The sequence below is a fragment of the Pelodiscus sinensis genome, chromosome 2, assembly GCF_052426305.1.
Source record: "Pelodiscus sinensis isolate ZL-2025 chromosome 2, ASM5242630v1, whole genome shotgun sequence".
NCBI classification, from domain to species: Eukaryota; Metazoa; Chordata; order Testudines; family Trionychidae; genus Pelodiscus; species Pelodiscus sinensis.
The window spans coordinates 48753742-48777614 of NC_143053.1; the positions used below are offsets into that span (position 1 = coordinate 48753742).

At 38.2% G+C, this 23873-nt stretch overlaps 1 protein-coding gene across 4 annotated transcripts in view; it reads right to left on the minus strand.

Moving 5' to 3' along the window:
- Nucleotides 1-23873, minus strand: part of RALYL (RALY RNA binding protein like) — a 562192-nt gene that overhangs the window by 435386 nt on the left and 102933 nt on the right. Inside the window, exon 3 of one of the 4 annotated variants that reach the window (XM_014581715.4) lies at nt 3031-3161. The exons of the other annotated variants lie outside the window; for them this stretch is intronic. The gene's annotated coding sequence lies outside the window, so the exon portion shown is untranslated. The remainder of the gene's footprint in view (nt 1-3030; nt 3162-23873) is intronic. 4 annotated transcript variants of the gene reach the window in all.

Consider the following 23873-nt stretch of genomic DNA (forward strand, 5'->3'; position numbering starts at 1 on the left):
AATAAGGGAAGTCAGAGGAAGAGTGTTCTATTTCGAAATAAGTGCTGTGTAGACACTCCCTATTTTGAAATAAGTTATTTCAAACTAAAATACACAATTGACATAGCCTAATTTACATAGCTTATTTCGAGTTAAACTCTGCAGTGTAGACACACCCTAAGAGAGGCAACAGCACGGAGTGGCAGAGGGCCCCTCAGGAGTGGGGCTGGAGGGCACTGGCTGCCATCCCTGCCCTTGGGGACTATAGAATAGTCAAGTAACTGATAAGAATTCATTAGGTTAATTGACTATTCAATTAACTGATATTTAACATCTCTAACTTTGACTACTGTATTCTAAATTTTAGTGTTCTGTATAGAACACTGAAGATTTTTCAAGTATTTCTAGTTATGAACATTTTTTTTTGTAACTTGAAGACCAGCCCTGAGAAAAGAAATTCCTTCCAGCTTTCTTTGTAGATGTTTTTCATCTTTGTCTCCATTAAGACTCTCATAAATTGGCAGGAACAGGAGGGTGCCTGGTAACTTGGGAAAATAGAGCAATATTCCTGCCCTGCTTGAAATTTACAAACTGTCAAACTGCTAAGCCTCAATATATTTTATTCTGCTATGTGGGGAAAAAAATCTTCTAAATGTTGGGGTGATGGACGTGCTGGTTTTATTCAAGCAACAAAACACTGTGAATAGCTTCTCCACACCTCCCCTTTAATTACTTTCATAATTTAAACTGTAGGAAGTCAAGGATCATACCATTTTGAAGTTACTACAGAAAAAGAAAAAGAAATAGAAATGGCCACAGCATATATTTTTGCAGTTAGAAGCAATATTCCAAAAGCTCCAAGGCCATCAACTTTGCCTGGCAAGGATTCTTTTGTCATTGCAAGGAATTTTTGTTTAACACCCACCACAATGTTATTTCTGAAGGGCTTTAATAAAAAATCTGTTCTCACTCAAGCAATAATTGCTAGAGTGGATCCAAAATTAGGCCGGCTATTCTCACAAATGGATTATTCAGAGGCATAAGAGGTAGTGGTGATTAGAGTGTGGTATGGATAGAGTTAGAATCCTATAATCCATAATCATGTATCATATTCCTTAGACAATTCTAAAGAAAACAGAACTCTATAATTAAAGACAAAGTCTAAAACATAAACCTCATTCTCTCACACTCAAAGTATTATAATCCTGGCTCTGATGACCAACAAAGAGGAGAAGGACCCTGCTTTTTTACAGCTAATGTGGGTGAAAACATTGCATATATAAAGCACATAGTTTTCCTGTGATAGAAATCTGTGTCTCTACCTGCATTTAATGCTTAGCACAAAAATGGGTGTTTTGAATTGTAGTACATTGCATTAGCAATAGACCACCTGCTAGGAAAATCCAGAGGAGAATTCATTTTTCCATTGGGAAAACAAGCAGAAATTAATTCAAGAAACTGGAGTGAGGCAAAAACAATATAATAAATTTTCGTTTTCACATAACACATATAACACGATAAATGGGAAGATAAAGGGATTGTATTATAGTTCTAGCTACCTTTTCAGCAACATATGACCCCATTTGAAAAATATCCAATCAAACCAAAAACTGCATGAGTGTCCAAAATTCACCCCTGCACAAAAATATAAGAAAAATATGCTGGTATAACACTTTTTGGGGAGTAAATCAGCAGAATGATGGCTCGACTGGAAAAAAAAATAAGGCCATGGCAGATTCTGTTTCAGACTTTCCTATAGCTGTATAAGGATGAGTAGCTCCATATTTAAAATACTTAGTGAGTCTATTAAAGTTACTGAATCTTTTTTGTTTTGTTTATTTATTGGTATAATCATTTTCTCTTCATGGACCACTAAGTTTCACATTTAGTTCTTTCTAGAATGGCAATACCATTGTTGTTTTCTCTGAAAATATAACCAGATGAATAGATTCCTCTCAAGAGAGGTAGGTGCATAACTGGTTGGAAAACTGTTCCCAGAGAGTGGTTATCAATGGTTCACAGTCATGCTGGAAGGGCATAATGAGTGAGGTCCCATAGGGATCAGTTCTGGGTCCAAATCTGTTCAATATCTTCATCAATGATTTAGAGAGTACATTTACAAAGTTTGCAGATGAGTAAATGCTTTGGATTATAATTCAAAATTATGTAGACAAACTGGAGAAACAGTCTGAAATAAACTTCCTAGCTGTAAGAGTAGTTAAGCACTGGAATAAATTACCTAGGGAGGTTGTTGAATCTCCATCCCTGGAAGATTTTAGGAGCAGATTAGACAAACACCTGTCTGGGATGGTCTATATAATACTTAGTGAATGCAGGGGCATGAATGCCATGAATGCAGCGGCTAAACTAGATGATCTCTCAAGATTCCTTCCAATACTCTGATTCAAATATAAACATTCCAAATTATTATTTTTGTCAAATTCTGAGATTCATCTTTCACTTTTGGATGTCAAGAGGATGGAACACATGGCATTGAGGATATTGCATTGTTGACTGTTTTTATGATTTTTTTCTCGATGTAGTGCTCTCAGATTTGATCTGATCCTCTGTTTAAACATTAAGAAACACAGGAGGAGGTAAGATAAAACACAGGAGGAAGTAAGATAAAAAGGTGATTTAACATTGCATGAGGGGTTTTAACATATCTGGGAGTTATATTATCTGTTCATTTGGAGCTTGGTTCTGCAAGATGTCAAGTATCTCTACCACAAAAACCTGGCAGGATTGGATTCATACAGTCTCTTTCAAGAATTAATACCATTTCCCAATTAAACAGTTCACATCTTCTATGATTTCACATTTTCACACTAAGTAAATTGAGAAAGGTTGTCTTCTATGTACTTTGAAATGCTCAATGTAATGATTTTGAGGGACAAATTTCATGGTTTCTGAAAAAATTGGTATTGACAATCTGATGATAAAATTTAATATCAGATTACTGGACTTCATTAACCCCATGGTGGCAAATGAGGATTATTTTAGGATTATATTAGGGCATGCGTATACACCCACCTGTCTCAATAGGCATACCTGAATATTCTGAATCCTGCTGAGGCCTCCACACACAGCAGGCTCAGAAACAGAGTGTGCCCTAACTTCAAAACCAGGCTTGGATTAACCAATGCGCACAGGGTCCCCATCTCAGGAGCAGCCCTTGATCACTGGAAAACAAAACACAACAGACCAATGCTACAACCCTGCATGCCACACAACTGTGAAAGTCCTGGGTGGGCAATGAACAGAACAGGCAGCTAGGATCAGGAGGATTCACCCTAACCCAGGAGCAAAGTATTGAGTGGAGGGTGGTTCCGGTGAGTCACCAGGAAGCTGCAGAGAGTCACAGGTGATGGGCTAAAAGCGAGGTGTCAGTGCGTATGGGGGGGCTGGAAAATATGGGGGGCAAATGGAGGATGTTTGGGTAACGCATGTCATCAGATGTTGGTGGATAGTGAAATTGGTAGGCAGGATGTTGGAGGCTGTGGTTGTAGTGAGCAAGATGTACAGTAAGAATGCTGGGTTGTGTATATGGGATAAGTATTAGGAGCTAGTGGAAGGCTTCTGGGTTATATGTGTGGTGGGTTATATTTGAAATAGGGATACTTTAAAGGTAGGGGGAGTCCCAATTTCCATAAGGCACAGGACCCCAAAATTCTTTGATCTAAGACCCACATTTGGTGGGGCAACTACTTTGCTGTCATCTCTTACCAGTTCTGTCATGAACAGGAGGAATGCTGACCAGCACCTGGTGACCAAGGGGTTAACTCAGGTAGCTAGCAAAGCTGCTGGCAAAGAGCCAGAGAATCAATGGGCATACAGTGTTGAAATCTGAATTGGATATAAGTTCCCCGCCTGCTTTCTTTGTGTGGCAGAGATAAACCAGGAGTTGAGAGACACAGAATGATTTAAAACCAGGCAGGACTACCATGCCCCATGGAATTCAGGTCATGGGAATGGACTGAACAAAGAGAAAATCAGAAATAAGTAACAGGGAAATGTGAATCCAGTTGCGTTAAGGGTAATTTTTCTTTATTTTTTTGGTTTGGTTTGAACTGCTCTGTGTGATTCTGTGCCTTCCCTCCCCCTTTACCATCTAAGCATTGCACTGGAGGTATTTTTTTAAATCTGTTTTAATTTGTTTTCCTTAGTTGCTCTGTAACATCTAGCAACCAAGCATGCTTTATCAATTTTATCTTTTGTTTTGTAATAAAAATCACTTATTTTAAGGTGATGATTTCATTCTTGTGTCTGTGTGGATCTGCAGGCCTCTGACTGAGGGGGTCAGCTACCAAATACTGCAGCTTGTTTTTCTCTTTTATTTTTCAAGCTCCTTTGGGTCAAAAGAACTTGGAGCACCCCTGGGGGGTGATTTCAGGTGTTCACCCCTGGTTTTTTAGGGATCAAAAACACTTGATGGTGGCAGCAAATTCCCCAAAATCTGTGTGGTGATCCTGGGAGTGGGGAGAGGGAGGAGAGTTTTGGTTTCTAGTGCTTGTAGAGGCAAAGGGGTTTTGTTTTCTTTTGAGCTCTTTGCGGGCCCCCATCTTCTGCACTCTGAGGCCGTGTCTGGATTTCAGCCCTTTTTTGATAAAGGGATGTAAATTAGGTACATCAATATTGCAAATGAAGCTGGGATTTGAATTTCCTGCATTTCATTTGCATAGTGGCAGCCGCCATTTTTTTCCACATTTTGAAGGGTCAGTGAATGAAACGTGAAGTCTTTCAGCACTTTCCACAGGACAGACAGAGAAGAAGTAGACCTCCTGGCTCTGATAGCTCTGAATACATCCAGTGCCTAGGAATGGACTGTGCTGCTTATTCAGTTGGTGTTGTACTTTGCCTGTATTTGTTTGTCAAAGTGAATGTCTGTCCATCCACTGGGATATCTGTTTGATAGGACTGTCCCTTTGGGTGAATATGAGTTCTATTCAGCTAGTCAGCTTTGGATGTGAAGTGGTCTCCAAGACCTGCTGAGATTTTTTTCAGACCAAACACAACAGAAGAGAGGCTTCTTTCAGATAGGACTTACTGCTTTTGATGACCTCCCACCAACCAGTTGGTGTACGTCTACAGAGCTGCGTTATTTCGGAATAACTGACATTATTTTGAAATAACAAAATGCATGTTTACACAGCAAGTCATTATTTTGAAATACTGTTGAGATGGAGGACTGCTTACTTTGACTCCTGTAACTTTCATTTCATGAGGATTAGGGGAAGTCAAAGGAAGAGTGTTCTTCCTTCAACTTCTGGTTGTGTGAACAGCGCCAAAAGCCGAATTAAGCTATTTCGACTTCAGCTACACAATTGACATAGCTGAAGATACATATCATAATTCTACTTTTGCCCTGCAGTGTAGACATGCCTTTAATGTGCTACTTCTGGTGGACTGTTGGCTTTGATTTGAATCTGGAACTAGGGGTAAGCATGTTAGGTGGAAGATGCCTTCTCTTTGACTAAGACTGAAGACAATATGCACCCATTTTCTGCATGCATATCAGGCACTTTTCAGGAAAGCGCTATTTTAAAATGATTTAAAATGTGTCAATAAACCTATGTTGTACCAATCTCACAAGAAAATGAAAACATAATGCATCAGTTATTCACAAGAGGCCCAAATGCTCTCATACTAGTGTATGGGCAAGGAACTTCCTCAGCACTCAAGGGATTTGAATTTTCCCCTGTATGTCCACTTGACAATTGCCTACTTCCACTCACACAGTAGCTTTATTCTGATGCACAAGATCCCTTCCACAGTCACAGAAACCTAAGATGCCAGTTCCAGTAGAGTATGTGAGTAACTTTAAACATGTGAATAATCCCACTGAAGTCCAGAAAACTGAACAAAAGCCTTAAAGTTATGAATGTGCTTACATTCCTTGCTGAACTGGTTCCTTTGTGAATTTCACCCTAAGTTATGAAAATAATTAGCACAATTAGAAGTTAATATATTCAATTTAATACTTTAAATATAGAACAGAATTCACTAAGCCATCAGTAAAAGAATGGTACAGTATTTTTTTAGTCTAACAGTGTCTCAGAAGCATGATGGTTCAGTAATATATTTAGTTTATCAATTCCAATTAAGTTATTATAAGAAAGAAAGAAATTTGAACTTACTGATCTGTCTGCATAAGCTCTAGGGAAACCAGTTCAAGTCTGTCATAATTGTTTTAATAGGTTCAATTTCAGAATATCTATTTATACCAAGCCTAACAGCTTTCCTTTGTACAGTCTCTAATTTATTAATTAGCATCAACTTCACAGGTTCCCAAATGGAAAGATTGTTTTATTATGAAATGAGAGATTAAAATGCCTGATTTTAACTATTTTATAACCAATTTTACAATCTTATTTTAACTCGGTTGAGAGTTGTTCTAGGAATGCTAATGCTGACTATTCTAAACCAGCTATCAGAAGGATCAAACATTTATGGTCCCAGTCTTCTCTATTTAAACCTTTTAGTATTTCCCTTTGTCTAATTAATCTGACTGTGACTGATATTCAGGAATCTTCTGTGGCTTAGTATGAAGCTTAGAAATGCTAGCATAGAGTCACAGAAAAACAATTACTAAAACTCATGGACACATGTAAAAGTTGCAGAGTCAATCAATGTTAGGATGGACTTATGTCAGGGCTTCATGTGATGGCATTGTAACTTGCCTTCGCTCTAAATATACTGATTAATTTAGGACATATTGAAAGGGTTTTTGTGTAGTGTTTTGTGTAGTGGCCCTGTTTCTAACCTTCAAACCAGTTCTCCCACCTTGCTTGCACAGACATTTAGTCTCTCTCTAAATTCAATTAAAATTATGCTCCACTTCCATTAAGACAATCTAGTTTTTTGAAAAAAAAAAACCAGAGACAAAAATTTGCAAGTAGAAAACACTTTAAAATTTCAGTAAATGCAACTTGGAGTTAAGCAAATAAAATGCCAGAAAATACATCTTTTCTATTTATTGCCACTAGTGTGTCTTCTGTGATATGGAGCAAATATTGCAGAGCATCTCTGTTTAGGTATCCTCACTATTATATTTTCATTCCTGTAACTAGACCTTTTCTGCTTTAAGAAATGAAGGGAGCAGAAAAGAGCCATGTTCATCTTATACTTGGGTTCTTAAACTGTCTTCTTATCGAACCATTGTATTTTATTTTTGAATTTCTGCTTATTGGTTATCAGACAGTCATACATTGTATTGTTCTTGAAAAAATGAATGAGGACAAACACTATATTTCGTACAAATACATTATTATCAGCTGTGAACTATATATTTGCTCGCTAAAGTGAGACAAAAACAGATCCTACAAATTAGTGAAAATAGCACTTGTTTATCTGCATTACTAAAAATCTAAAAACATATTTTTTCCTTAAAAATCAATTGTAGATTTGATTTTAGTGCTGCATCAGAAAGAAAAAATTCAAAGCCTTTTTCCCCTGCAAAATGTCATTATTGTATTTTTGGCTAGCCCTAGTTCTAACCTTCTGAAACATTTTTCCCATTTCAGACTGTTAAGAGGGAAAAGTTCATACACTTTCCCTTTAGTACCAATTCCTAGCTACTACAGACACATGCACACTAAAGCTTCCTTGATCTCGGGCCTCCCATGCCTACTATCTCTGAAGAAGGTTCAGGAAGCAGGTTTCTTGGAGGTCAAATGCTTGTTCCTGGTCATGTCTGTGACTACAGCTTTTAGTTTCAAAGACCCCAAAGAGCTGTAGCCAGCAAATAGAGAACTAAACTTATTCATGATCAGAGCCTTTTATTCAGTGACAAAAACCACAAGAAAATTGCAAAATAAATAATGCCAAACAAGTTTTGTAATAAGTTTCAGTCACTAAGCAAAAGTGAAATTCTGAGGGTTTTCTTTCTAAGTTATTTTGAATAGGTTCATAAGTACTTTTCAAATGTATTTTTGGAGGGCTTTTTATACTTCTATTCTACATACCTGCTCAAAGTTTTTTCTCATTGATAATATTGAATATGTGGTTCCACTTTGTTTCTTTGTTTACCTTCTTATTTGTGTGCTCAGCTTCTTGATAGAAAGCCCTTGTTATTGTTAGGTAGTGAAACTAAGAAATTGTTCTTGTCTTTACAGGTAAGTGTATCCATTAACAAGTGCTCTGAAAAAATGTATCACGTGTTCATCAAAAAAAAAGTAACTGTCAATTTGATGAAGTACAACTCACATCTCATTAGTGTTGAGCACAGAAGCAATATTCCACATCAAAAATGACTGCTAAAATATTCACAATTACCAGCTGTTCAGAATCCATTTTATATAGATAAAAAACATGTCAAATTTAATTTATCAGATGCTTTCTGCTGTCATACTTTTCTTTCGTTCAATGTACTGAAAAGTTATAAAACAACCTCAGTGTTATTCTAGACATGTATCATATGGGCAAAAAGAATAACAAAATCTATTATGCACCAAGATCTAATGAAAGCTACATGGATGAATAATCTTTTGTAGGTTCTCTTACTCTGAAGGCTGAATAAATTATCCATTTCATCATAAATTGTGATTTTTCAGAACACAGACTTGGTCTTCCAATATGTTTGAATATAGTCTGCACATTTTCATGCTATCACAATATAAATAAGTAATAATAATGTAACTATCTTTGGATATACAATAGCTGGCATCTTTTAAAATAAATTTCATATCTGCCATAGTCCTAATTAAGATTGCTACCCTATAACTGTGTGCACTGTTGTAGTTATGCTGCTTCCATGATATTGGAGTGACAGTGTGAGTGAGGTAACATCTTTTATTGGACCAACTTCTGTGGGTGAAAGGGAAAGGTCTGTCTTGACTCTCTCACCCACAGAATTTAGTCTTATAAAAAATATTGTGACAGAGACAGGCTAGATGGCTACAGGAGAGTAATTGAAGGCAAGTACATTAGCCCCAGAATAAATACGTTTTCTTTCTCTGTGTAAGGTAAAAAGGGTTAATTCAGAACAATAAGGAACTTGCCAGAATCAATTAAGGCAGACAGGGCTATTGAGACACCTGAAATCAATCAGGAAGTTTGTCGAACAGGCTGATAAGACACCTGGAGCCGATTAAGAACCAGTTAGTACTAGTTAAAAAGTACTCCCCTTCAGTTAGCTCATTATGCACAAGGGGCTGGGCAATGGGCACTTGGTGCAACTAGGGCTGGGGGAGGCAGGTCCTCAGCCCCACCTACAGCCCTACCCTCTCTGGTGAGGTTCCCCACCACCACCACAGACAGGGGAGGAGGTGGGGCAGTGGGCTTAGCATGTACGTCCTTCCCTCCCTTCCCCCAGCTCCAACCACAGGGAGAAGACAGGGAATGAGGCGAGTGTGTGTGTGCGTGTACACCTAGCCTCCCCGGTCCCATAGCACCGGAGCACCGGGGAGGGAGGAGAGCATGTGGCTCCACCCTCCCTGGCCTGGGAGCACTGGGAAGGGAAGAGGGTGCGTGGCCCCAGCATCCCTGACCCTGGAGCTCTGGGGAGCAGGGAGGCCGCATGGCTCCAGCCTCCCCAGACCTAGAGCACCAGGGAGGGATGAGGATGCATGGTTCCAGCCTCCTTGGCCCCCAGAACACTGGGGAGGGAGGAGGGTATGCAGCCTGAGCTCCAGGCCCTGGAGCACCAGCAAGGGAGGAGGCCATGCGGCTCCAGCCTCCCCAGCCCGCAGAACACCGGGCAGGGCAAAGGGAAAATGGCCGGAACCTCCCTGATTCTGGAGCACTGGGGAGGGAATAAGCCACATGGTTCCAGCATCCCTGGCCCTGGAACACTGGGGAGAGAGAAGGATGTGTGGCTCCAGCCTTCCAGGCCTCAGAGGACCAAGGAAGGAGGAGGCCACACTGCTTGAGTCTCCCCACCATTGAAGCAATGGAGCACTAGGGAGGGAGTAGGCCATGCGGCTCAAGCCTGTCTGGCCCCAGAACATAGAAAGGGTGGGCACTGGGCGCAGCAGTACTCTGATCCCAGAATATCTACAGTAGGCATTATGGGGGTGCAGTGTGAGCAGGCCATACCTGTTGGTTTGGGAAGGCTGTGCCTTCCCCCTCCTAGGCTACCAAAAGGCTCTGACCTGAGGGTAAGAAGGCATTACGGAAAGTCTGGAGTTACAAATGCTATCAGAAAGAAGGACCTGTGCTGAGTAAGATACTCAGAGGCTGTGAGGAAATGGCCCTAATATCCTCCAGTTGCGTACTCGCCATGGGAGAGTTGACCCAGACAGTGTGTCACACTACAGGGGAAGGACTAATATGGGGGAAAGTCTGACTTCTCCCCAAACCACTTGGAGGGCAGCAGAGAGTTTGGTCTCTTCTTTTCCCCACACTGGCCAATGATGAGAGTGGCTAAATAAACAGAAAATTTGTACCCCTAGGAAAATCTAAATCAAGGGCTACTATGAGCCTCTGAGGAGAGCTGTCTGCCTGAAAGCACCAGACCCACCAAGGCAGAGAAAGAGCTTTGACTCAATATTAACTCACCCCTTTGTGTCTTTTTTCTGAAATAGCTACAAAATTAAAAATAGAATGCAGTATTAATTCACTCACAAGAAAGTAAATCTGAAATATTTATGAAGATAAAAATTTCCAGATATTAAAAAACAGAGAACAGCAATAAGTATTAGAGAAAGTCAACTACACTGTAGGAGTCAACTTAATGGGTTACTTTTAGATGCTATGCAATTAATTGATGAGGTCTGATGGGTTTTAGAAATTTCTGTGAAATGATTTGCCTATTTTACTACTACTTTGCCTAAGGTGAAGCAAGTGTGGGGATCTTTGGGCTTAAATATTACTTTAGAAAATGAGGCTGAAGTCCTTTATACACTGGGATGAAGAACACTATTTTGAACTGTAGATCAATAGTACACAGCATCAACACAAGAGTGATCACTTTTCCCCCCAGGTTACTCAAGAATCGATTGACAGCAGTTAGATATGGTTTATTAGAGATGACTGATTCTATATAGAAATCTGATATAGTTATGGGACAATAACTATCTAAGTAAAGGAACAAAATATCTAAACTATTCTTACAAAATTTTATTTAATTTATCCTTATACAATTTTAGTTTTATGTATAAATTTCATAAATAACTATATATCAGATGTTATAATTTTATAGATGTGTGCATGTATAACATCTTACATTGTAAATTTATATATATTTTATATAAAAACCTATAATTTTATAGAGATACACACATACACACACACAGCTTTGCAAGGAAATTTTCAAAGGTCTCAATCCTGCAACCATTTATATAGCTACACACGTTCCTTGGCTAACTACTGTACTACTATATAATAACATTGTTCTTATATACTTCCATGGCCTATGAATATCAGTGCTGAACTTAGAGTAATCTTTATATACAGAGATTATTACAGGAGAAGGAATGGGAATAAATGGGATTTGACTATCATACTAGTTTTTTAACACTAATTTAGGAGGTATCTGGAACCTTACCTCCTTTTTATACAAGGCACATGAGAGTATAGTTTAAAAGTTTTTGACTAATTCCAAGATGGGAGGTATTGCAAGTCCTTTGAAGGATAGGATTATAATTCAGAATGATCTAGACAAAGTGGAAAAATGGTCTGAGGTAAATAGGATGAAATTCAATAAGGACAAATGTACTCCACTTAGGAAGGAACAATCAGTTTTACACAAGCAAAATAGGAAATGACTATCCAAGGAGGAGTACAGCAGAAGTGATCTGGGGGTCATAGTGGACCCACATGCTAAATATGAATCAACAGTGTTTAAAAACAGACAAACAAAAAATCCAAAAAAATCCAAACATAATTCTGGGATATATTAACGGAAGCATTTAGAGCAAGACATAAGAAGTGATTCTTCTACTCTACTCTGTACTAATTAAGTCTCAACTGGAGTATTGTGTTCAGTTCTGAGTGCTGCATTTCAGGAAAGATGTAGACAAACTGGAGAAGGTCCAGAGAAGAACAACAAAAATAATTAAAGACTAGAAAACAACCTGTGAGGGAAGATTGAAAGAACTGAGTTTGTTTAGTCTGGAAACAGTTTGTTGCAAGCTACATGTTGTAGGCATCTATTTGAAAGAGCTGGCTGTGAAACAGCATCTTTGCTATCTAGTGTCTTCATTTGTAGCATGCTGATCAGATTTGGGGAGGGAAGAAGGGAGATAATAGGGTTCTCAGGTGTCTAGTTTTGAACCGGACAGTCCAGTATTTGAGCTTTCTTTTCAGGAAACAAACTGAGAAAATATAAACCAGAAAACATAAATGTCCGGTATTTTCTAAATAAGATGTAATGTAGATTATGATGTAATGTCAAGTGTGTTGGGTATTTTTGCTGAAACCATCTGGCAACCCTAAGAGGGAAGAACTGTGGACTTGTGCACGAAAAGCCTGAAGTCTGCCACAGTCTTACGGCAAGACCTAATAAAGATTTGTAGATGTGGGGAATCATTAACCGATGCCTGTGACAACCATTTTAACAGCACTGTAAAAATGAGCAAATTTTGTTGTTTTATTGTTAGACATACAAGGCATATATTCTTGGTTTTGCTTCAATGTAATCTTAAACTTGGTACAAGGACACATTTTGTACTACTCTTATTTGCCAACATCGTCTTGTCAGAATTTAAATCACATTTCTCTGTTTTCTTTAAGATTATACTTTTGTTGTATGAAAACTGTTCGTTGATTGGGTAATTTTAACTGTACAATGTAACAAAAGATGCGAAATTACTATTGGGTATTAGTAGTGCTTCAAATATGTAAAAAATATACAAGCTTTTTGGTGGACCTGAATCTCAGAGACACCCCATTCCACTACTGACTGGGGCATCTGTGTGCTTTGGCAGAAAGAGACAGGGGCAGAGTTGATTAATCCAACAGAAATAAAAAGAAATCATGGAGGATATAGCTATCAAACTCCAGCAGAGAGTATCAGATGTTTCCATATACTGAATGCACTTCCCTTGTCCATAGACATTTGTAGATTATATTATACTGTTAGTATTAAAAATGACTTTCAACAAGAATGATTGATATTGGCACAAATCCTGCTACATCAACATTAACAGGACCACATTTAAAAGGCTTGAGAATAAAAAAAAACCATCACCCTGAGGATTTCAGAGGAAACACACACAATTATGTGACCTACACAAAGACCTTCCAGAAAAAAAAGCATGCCCTATTTCATTAGAAAACCTCCATGAAGCTTCTATAATCAGCATAGACAGTTGAGTTGCAAAGGCGAATTAGCACTTACTTCCAAAACTAACTGCAGGTACTTAATCATGCAAAGGGCAAAGTATCATGAAAGATGTTTGATGGCTTGCTACAACAAAGTCAGGGGAAAAAACTGAGAAAAGTAAACAGATGATGTTGCAGTGGGAAAGAGTTCATGACCTACAGAATTACAATCTAAATATAAATTTTATTCATCGTAAAAAATATTAACTGACAATGTAAGCCTTTTGTTCTGTCAATAAAATATGAAACGTCACAATTTCTGTGTATCTTATTTGTCATTAGTAACACTGAGTGAATAATGTGGACAAATATCAATTCTTATTGAATGTTTTTGAATTCAGGTATTTGCTATTCTTTTTTTTGTACTCTGTGATTGGCCCCTTTAGTTGCATAATATGTTTGTGCTCAGATTAGAGGATTAAAACTTTTTGAAAAAAAGATAACAAATGATGAATATTGAAGAATGAATGGCAAATATTTTGGCTTAAATATGTATATATATTTGCATGCAGAATAGGGTATGAACACAAATAGCGTATATTCCTGCGTACAAGATGACTTTTGATGTTAAAAAACATCCCCCAAAAATTGGGGGTCGTCTTGTATGCCGGGTATACATCCCAGGCGCGCCTGGGATGCCCCGCCACCAGCTTCCCCCGAGGCTTTGCAAAGCCGCGGAGGGGCTCCGGCGGCGGGGCATCCCAGGCACGCCTGGGCTGCCCTCCCCGCCCGAGCCCCTCCACGACTTTGCAAAGCCTCGGGGGAAGCCGGCGGCGCGGCAGCCCAGGCGTGCCTGGGATGCCCCCCGCCGGAGCCCCTCCAAGGCTTTGCAAAGCCACGGGGGAAGCCGGCGGCGGGGCATCCCAGGTGCGCCTGGGCTGCCCCCCCCCCCCGCCGGCTTCCCCCAAGGCTTTGCAAAGCTGCTGCGGCTTTGCTCCCGGTGCCTCTGGTCTGCTGGGGACCGTCTCCAGCAGACCAGGGACACCGGGAGCAAAGGAGGCGGAGGGGCGCTGGGGTATAAGATGAAACCCTATCTTTTAATTAAAAAATTAGGGGGTCGTCTTATACGCCCAGTCGCCCTATACGGCGGAAAATACGGTAGCCTTTCTTCAAAAGCTTGTGCAAGCCAAATCTAATTTGTATGAATAGTTTGGGGAATGAACTCAACAGACATTTGAGACTCAAATGAATGTTCACAAACATTGTTTTAGCAATATGTAACTTACAACTAAATGTTTGGAGTGTTGAAAAAAATCATCCCCTGTTTATTAAAAAAAAATCTAGTTGTTTAGAATTTTGGCTCCAAACTCAAACTTGTAATTGGGCTTATCCACCTTATCCTGACACTCAAGAAGCTACATTGGGTTTCCCTCCTTCCATACAATGACAGTCCCCTATGCTTCTACCAACCCATAAAGAAGGAAGTATACATAGGAATAGCACAAACATGTAAGGACAAAACTAGGAAGGTCAAGACAAGAAATATTAGGGACCATAAGAAAGGGGTTCTTCAAATATATCATACAAAAAAGTCAGATCAAGGATAGTATGAATGCATTGCTCAATGGTGAAGGTGAGCTGGAATGGAAGATGATCGGAAAGCAGAGATGTTCACTGCTTTCTTTGCTTCCGATTTCACACAAAATATATTGTGACCAGATGACTAGTGAATTACTATACACAATAAAGGGGATGGATAAAGTAAACACTACTTCAGAAATCTTCTGACCAATCTAAATATAAAATCAGTGGGGCTGGATGCTGTTTTCCCAAGTGTACTGAAGGAATCAGCTGAAGGAGTCTTGGAGCTACTGGCAATAATATTTACAAACTCCTGAATGATGAAAGATGCTACTAGAACAATGTATAAAACATTCAATTTTAAAATACCAGGAGGATGAAGGCGTCATCACTAACAGCCAGCATGGAATTACCAAGAACAAATCATGCCAAACTACCTTGATTTCTTTCTTCAACAAGGTAACTGATTTGCTGGTTAGGAGAATGTGATGGACATAATACGCCTTGACATCAGCAAAGTTTTTGACACAATACCCCAAGAACTTCTGATAAGTAAGCAGAAGAAATGTGGGCTTGAGAGAACTACCATTAAGTGACTTTATAATTGGCTGAACAACTGAAAAAAGTAACTATTAATGGAATGATAGTGGATTGGAGAGAGGTCTTAAGTAAAGCTGGTTTTGGTTAGCACCTTAATTAGTGATCTGGATACAGGTATAGAGAAAAGACTGATCAAGTTTGCAGATGACACAAAGTTGGGAGGCAGGGATTGCCAGTACTTTGAGGATAGTGTTAAAATTCAGAAATATCTTGATAACTTGGAGAACTGAACTACACACAATAAAATTAAATTCAACAAGACAAATGTAACATGCTACACGATGGCTGTGTCTAGACTGGCCAGTTTTTTCGGAAAATCAGCCACTTTTCTGGAAAAACTTGCCAGCTGTCTACACTGGCCGCTTGAATTTCCGCAAAAGCACTGACAATCTCATGTAAGATTGTCAGTATTCTTGAGGAAATACTATGCTGCTCCCGTTCGTGCAAAAGTCCTTTTGTGCAAAACTTTTGTGCAAAAGGGCCAGTGTAGACAGCTCAGATTTGTTTTCCGCAAAAAAGTCCCGATCACGAAAATGGCGATCGGGGCTTTTTTGCAGAAAAGCGCGTCTAGATTGGCATATACGCTTTTCTGCAAAAAGTGCCAATCTAGATGCTCTGTTCCGAAAATGCTTTTAATGGAAACTTTTCCGTTAAAAGCATTTCCGGAAACTTATGCCAGTCTAGACGTAGCCTTAGGGAATTAAACCAAAAGTAGAAATTCAGAATGGTGGGAAACTGACTTGATATCAGAACTGCTGAGAAGAATCTGGGCGATCTGGTGGATCACAACCTCAACCTGAGTCAACAATGTTAAAAATTCAAATAAATATTTAGGTTATATCAACAGAGGCATAGCATGCAAGTCACTAGAGGTGATAACACTGCTTCATTGAGCACTGCTGGTTTAGAGGTGAGCGACAAAAAAGATCAAAGGAATGGAATGCAAAGCATATGAGCAAAGGCTGAAGGAAAAGGGTATGTTTATTTTGAAAAAGAGGAGATTAAGGGAGACATGAAAGCAGTCTTCACACATTTGAAATGATATAAAAAAGATGGAGAAAAGTTGTTCTTTTTCTACCATAGAGAACAAGACTAGAGGCAATGGGTTCAAAATACAGCATAGCAGATTTAGATTATATCTCAGGAAAAATGTTAAAAACAACAAATAGTCTGGTAGCACTTTAGGGACTAACAAAACATGTATATGGTATCATGAGCTGTGCCCACGAAAGCTCATGATACCATCTGCATGTTTTGTTAGTCTTTAAAGTGCTACCAGACTATTTGCTGTTTTTTAAGTTTACCCTGTACAGACTAACTCGGCTACCCCCTGAACTTTGTAACTGTAAGAATAGTAGGGCAATAGTACTGACTGCCTTGGGAGGTTGTGAGAGCTACTTCACTGGAGGTTCTTAAAAGAAGACTTGGTAGCCATCTGTCTTGGATATTTTAGGCACAACAACTCTTACGTCTTGGCAGAAGGTTAGACTCCATGTCCTTTATGGCCTCTTCTGATACTCTGATTTTATGATTTTAAGAACTTAAAGGAAAACAGCATTGAAACCATAGATGTTACCACTTATTTTCTAACCCTTGTTCACTTAGAGACTCATAACCAGTCCTCTATGTGGAGCACACCATGTAAAAATGTGCTGCACCTATTCACACTGAGGCTTTACGGAAAACACAAGAATGTAATTAGCCAAAATGTCAGGGGACTGGGAGTGTGGAGAAATGGTATGTCCATCAAGATGGCTCTTCTAGAAGATTCTTATGCACGGATCTTATAGGTTGGGAACATCAAAGGTCATTTTTTTAGAACAGGCAACCTGTGCGTATTTTCAGAATTTGGTGTCTATAAGGGTTTCTTTCCTACACGCACACATAAAAGGATTATCTGTCTCTTCATTCATTTGGCACCCACTACATGCAGAAATATTACATTAGAAAATATCAGCTCTTTAATTTCAAGATGACTATCACAAAATTTTTTTGTTGCTAACTAAACTTTTGCTGATTACAGTTATAGCCTTGAAAACATCACTACTTACAGCCTCCACTTCCACTCCCCAAAAAAACTGCATCAAGTTGAAAATGAATAAACATAACACATCATAATTTTCCAGTTACGTAAGTATACTCTTACACATTTAAAACCAGATTCAGAAAAATATATAGTTGAATGAAACATATTATTCAGAACTGGAATGCTGGGGAAGGAATCATGCCATATTTTCAGTTCTTGTCCTTAAAGTTACAAATAAAAACAAAAACAAGTAAAACTAAGTTTAATTTATTGTACTCTTTCTGAAAATGTGTAGGCCATAAACTTCCTTACTAAAGATTTTATCAAAGTTGATATTGTCTAGGCAGGAATTTGATATAACTACTTCATACCATGAGGCACAAAATAACCAACGATTTTGGCACAGAGATATAAAGTTGGCTGCAACAAAATCAATAATGGCATGAATCATCATGCCCTAGTTATGCTAATTATGCTTCTAACTCTAACTTAATATTATCTGAATAAAATACAAGATAAAAATACAGCTGCCATTAGTTAAGTGCTCACAACTAATTATCAACCTTTTAAAAAAGTACTAGATGTTTTATTAATGCACTGAATCGGTAGATAACTTTGGGAGATAAAAGTAATTTTTCCTTAAGAATCCCCCCATAACTTTAAAACTTACAAAGATTGTAACTTAAGATTTTACACTTTCATAAGTTCTGAACAAATTTAAATTAATTATATAAAATGTTACCATTCATTTTAGTTTAATTGATAGTGTCTCCTTTTGGTATTTCATGAGCTGAATTGGGATATTTCAACAGTTTAAATAAATGTTGAGAAGTGGCGTAAATAGGTTTTTTCATTTGCTCAGACCATGTGAATAAGCATGTAGATTCTGTTATCCATTGCACAGTTAATGTTTTAATCAAACAGGCAAGGAAAAAGTTTATTCTGTGGCAGCCTTTTACAAAAAGGTGCACACAAATGAAGTTTAATTGACTAACACCAACATGAGGTTCAAATAGTCACGGATGGAGTCTCTGAACAGGACTTGGCAAAAACCCATCCCCCATCCTCACTTAGCATTCAGGCCAGGAAAAGAACTTTGGAAGTTTAGTTAGTATCACAACTTCAATAAAGCCCATAGTTTTGTACCTCAATGCATGATGTCTTAGAGCTTTTACTGAAGAAGCTCACAGAAATCTATGACAACGCAGTATTGTTTTAAAACTGCCAAGTAGCAGTTGCACATTTTCCTGTACTAGAGTGCAAATGGCTGAGTTGAACAAGAGGAGCCAATTAGCAAAGTAGTGGGGACTGTCTCAGGGAATCGATCCACTGAAAAAAAACAGAAGTGGGAATATTATTTTTATTTTCAGGGTCAGGTGCAGGCCAGAAAAATTTTTTAAGTGTGGGTTATATGGCTAGCTTCTCTTCAATGGAAGGATTGATTACAAATTATAGCCAAATTTGAAATCCAGGATACTCTGGAATAACACATAAAACCCATAAGAAAACCTAATAGATGACCAGCAGCCCATAAAGTACAAACTGAAGGTATTGTTAGCCTCCTCTGAACCAATTGGCTGGCACTGGAAAATCTTCCATAAACTGTTGCAAATTAGACAATTTGAACTTCATCTAATGAAAGAGTAACAGAACTCAATAAAATTCATTCCATGTATGAAACTCATTGGTGATAGTCAAACACACCAGAACAAAAAGTGCGCTAAACATCTATATAAAGTTTGTAAAAATGTTTCTCCCTAAAAATGAACAAGTATCTGAATGTTAATTATTTAAAAAATCAGAATCCTTTATCTAGGGGCACAAAACTTGAGCAGGACATTTCATTTCATTAATGTATTTAAGCCTGAGGGACCCCACTACAAACTAAAATGAAGCTCCTGAAGCAAATAAAACTGTAAGAGTATGAAGACATTATCTTTCAAGTACATATTTGCTAAGAGTAACCTTTTTTCCATACCTGCAATTATCTTACTCTAAACTGATTGTTGTTGACATATGTAATTAATGCTTACAAAAGGACAAACCAGGAATTAAGGCAGGCAGCAATTATTTGAAGTGTAATGTCTGCCAGATTAGTGCTGACATAATGAATGCTCATTGTGTATTAACAGTCCATGAGAACTACATGAAGAGCCCTTGAAAGGCTGCTTTAAAAGAAAAATTTAACAGAAAACAGTTTTTAATAGAAAACTGACAAGTTCACAGGTCTGATGATGCTGGACCATCCTCAGAGCCCTCAGGTTTATATTAATGGCATCTTTGAATTACTCAACGTTCCCTTCTGCCTACACATTTTCCTTCTAGCTTTAGGACACAATCCACACCTTCTGAAGTCAATGGAAAGACGCATTGACTTCTATGGGCCTTTGTTGAGGCTCTTAGTTGATTACTCCTAATCCCATATAAAATTACATCCTTGTCTCGATTACCTTACCTTTTTTGTTTGGTTTTAAGTGCATCCTGCCTTTCCGGGACAGTACTGTTGTTACCACTAGGGCTGTGTCTAGATTATATCCCTCTTTCGACATTGCAAATGAAGCCAGGATTTGAATTTCCCGCGCTTCATTGCATAATCACATAAAGGCACTCTTTCGAAAAAGCACCATTTTGAAAGTAAAACTGCGGTCTAGATGCAGTTCTTTTGAAAAGGGAAGGCTTTTTCAAAAGATCTTGTAAACCTCAAAAAATGTTTACGGGATCTTTCGAAAAAGCCTTCCCTTTTTGAAAGAACTGCTTCTAGATCGCGGTTTTACTTTCGAAATGGCGCTTTTTCGAAAGAGTGCCTTTACGTGATTATGCAAATGAAGTGCAGGAAATTCAAATCCTGGCTTCATTTCCAATGTCGAAGTGCCTAATTTACATCTCTCTGTCGAAAGAGGGATGTAATCGAGACACAGCCTACATGATTTCCCCTTCAAGAATTTTATGAAACACAGAGAGGCTGCTTTTGGAAAACACTCAAAGATTTTACAACATGCCCAATCACATACCCTTCCTTTAGTTGAAGACAATGTACTTCAAACTCAAAAGGTCAAGGTACAGGACATTTTTCTTAATTATAGGACCACTACAGGAATCCCAATAGTAAGGGAAAGATTGCAGCTTTACAGCATGTGAAGCCACTATATTGCATATACATTAAGTTGAGGATTTCAGAAGAACACACAAAGGATAATTATATTGCTGCTGTAGTAAAACTGTAGTCTCTGCAAAAGCTTTCTGGTAATTTACCCTAGTGATTAAACCATAATAGTTACTGTGACGTGAGTCATAACCTAGCATTTATATCTGGTGCGGAGTTGCAAGTGCAACAGTCAAAATTACATTATACATAATTAAATCATGTCCTGAGATTCAAATTTCCCATTGTAATCAATGCTCTGTAGGTTGCTACTGACTAGCATTTCTAGCTCTGTTCAGGTAGCTCACTGAGGGCTGAAGGCACAAGCCAAGTAAGCCAGCTATTATTTTTGTTATTTGATGAGTGTCAATCCTGTGCCCGCCTCTGTGTATGATAAAAATGGGGATGACTCCTGCACTGAGAAGCTAGGAGGGCCATGCTGGGAAGGGAAGCCAAAATATATATGTATTAAGTGTAGTGCCTTGTCATTTCCTCCCTGTCCCAGTCCTACCCCTCCATGTAATTTCCTTTCACAGAACTATAGGGCACAGCAGGGCTTCCTTTTACCAGATGGCACAGCTGCTTTCCTATCCCTACTACTTCTCAAGGGAACAACACAAAACAAAAATGGCTAATTTTCTGCCAAATCCTGATATTCAGTTTGTGAACTAAACATAATAAAAACTCTACAGGGATTAAGCACCTCTTCCCAAGGTATACTCTGGATCATGTTCTGCCAAAGAAAGACGGCAAAATCCCCTATCGCATTGCAAACATACATTTCCAATACTGGCCAGCATTACCGCAGCTCAACATTACTCAATACAAAAATGGGAATCACTTGGTTTTGTCAAGGTTCCGGTTGCTTTGTCAGGGCATAGTCAAGGTCCAATCTCCAGAGAAAATAATAATAATAATAATAATAATAATAACCACCAATATTTCACAGACCTTTCAAAAGCATTTGGAGGTCCAGATTTGGCCCGTGGTCTACCTCTGCATTACAGGAAATACTAGCTGTGACACAATATAGCTAACCATAACCTTGGAAGATCTATATATATTCAGACAAACTGGATATAAGGTTTACACTTAAGCAGATATAAATCGGACACTTAATATGTTCAAGATATTATATAGCTCAAACAAAAATATTTTTACTCCTCTAACGTATTAAACCCTGACAGCCAGCAATAGTATTGCTTTTTATATATTGCTAGACACAAATAGCATATAAATATACAATCAACATATTTTCATGACACACAAAAACAAATGGTAAAGTTCAGGTAGTTGAATCTAAATCAAGGTACATGATTCAGAGTGATGGACTGATGTATCCACATGTTCTGACAAAGCATCTATGCATATCTTTTAGGTCATTTGACAACATTAAAAATAACTAAAAAATAATATTAAAACTTAAGCACAGTGCAGCAGTCCAATTCAATATAACATCATCACTGGACAACTCTAAGTCTCAAATCATTCTTTTCTCAAGCAATAATTACTTTTTCAATATCTACCATTTTCAAATCCCTGGGGAAAATGTATATGATTTGCAACATGTTCTGTAGATAATCAGGTTCAGATTATTTCCGACAAATGGTGGAAGTGAATTCCAAGCCTGTGGAATATCAGTGAGCAGCGTAACAGCAGTCCCTTCTCATTTATGCTGATGATGTTTCACCTCAAGTACCTACTCTGACCTCAGCTGGTAGCATGGTAGGGGGAAACAGGTGGTTTCCTCGACAAGTAGGTACTAAGCCATTGATGGCTTTGTAAGTTGAAACCAAAAATGCCCGTGAACAGCCACTGAAGATCAAGGCTGCTCACAGTAAGTAAGATACCCCACTTTCCAAGAAGGCCACAAAATTCTGTATCATTTTTGGTTCTGGAGTGGTTGCAAGCTGTTGCTAGATTTAATAATCTCGTCTTGAAGCAATTGGAACTTGATTTGATCCCTTATTTGTTTCCAGAAACAATTTTTGTATTAAATTTTAGAATAATTGTGAAGACATTATCTTTGAGGGTTAGCTGGATCCCACTTAAAAATGATCTGTCAAGCTTAATGCCTTTTTAATGATTTTTTTCTTGTAAATACTTTTTTATTGAACTGAGCACTGTTTGATCTGTAAAGATATAGCTGAAAGGGAAGCACGATTATAGGGGACAACCTACAGCTTAACAGCCCAATCTTCAGATAGCATACACAGCAATAGTCCAGTGGTACCAACTTACTGAATTAACATTAAGAACTGATGACAGAAAAAGAGACAGAAAATAAGATTTAAAAAATATTTCCATGACCAGAATATTATCTGTATATTTTTAAAAATAGTAGAAGACCAGATCCTCTGTCTGTTACGCAGTCTTTACTCACAAGGAACTCCCACTTTGTCAGTCTTGCCTTAAGTAAGGATGCATGGGTGGAAAATATAATATGCTGAAAATACACCAGCAAAAAGTAGAGACCGATAGACAACAGAAATTATTGTGACTATTTGAAGGGGCTGTCAAGCAACCCAAGCTAAGATGAGAATGGTTCCAGGCTGGCCAAATAAAGAGTGCGGACTGGCCCAAAAAAATATTAGAGATGGTGAAAATGTCTCATCCAGCAATTTCATCTTTTCTTTTTCAACAATATTCGTTAGTCAAAAGACAGTTTCTCAGAAATCAGTAGACAAGAAAAGTGAAGATAAAAAGGCAGAAAAAATCAATGAAATAACTAGATCCTTATTCATGTTATTTTCAGCTATACTTACATTCTGTAAATAAATATAAACAAATGAGTAATATCTCTGAATCCTATCACGCAAAGCAATATATCTCCCTTTGAAATATGTGTACATTTAGTATTATCTGTACTTCCTGATGTACCTTTCAGTTAGTCACTGTCACACCAAACTCCTTTCCTATGAGCACCTGTCGCATTAACTCAGGATTAATCAGGATTGAGCCTATTACATCAGCATGTGTAATAGCAGCTGCCTCTTCTGGATGAAAGGCTTCCATGTTTATTTTTAAGAATGTCAGTCATTTCAGATGCCCTCATTGGTTTGTAACTGCATTCCCAGATGCACTACAAACATTCTTTTAATGAATACCACAAAAAAAAGATAACTATTTGACAGTAGTCATAGCAAGGCGGAGTCTATATTCCCATTGCAGAAATCAGCATTTAAAAGACTATTTCATTGCTAGTGTGAGAATTAACTAGACTTTACTTCCACGCTAGTAGTCCAGCCAAAGCCTAACAGTGGCAACCTATGAGAAATCTCAGGGGAACATGAAATGTGCCTAAAATGGCAATGGTATAACACAATAGTGTGATATATGTAG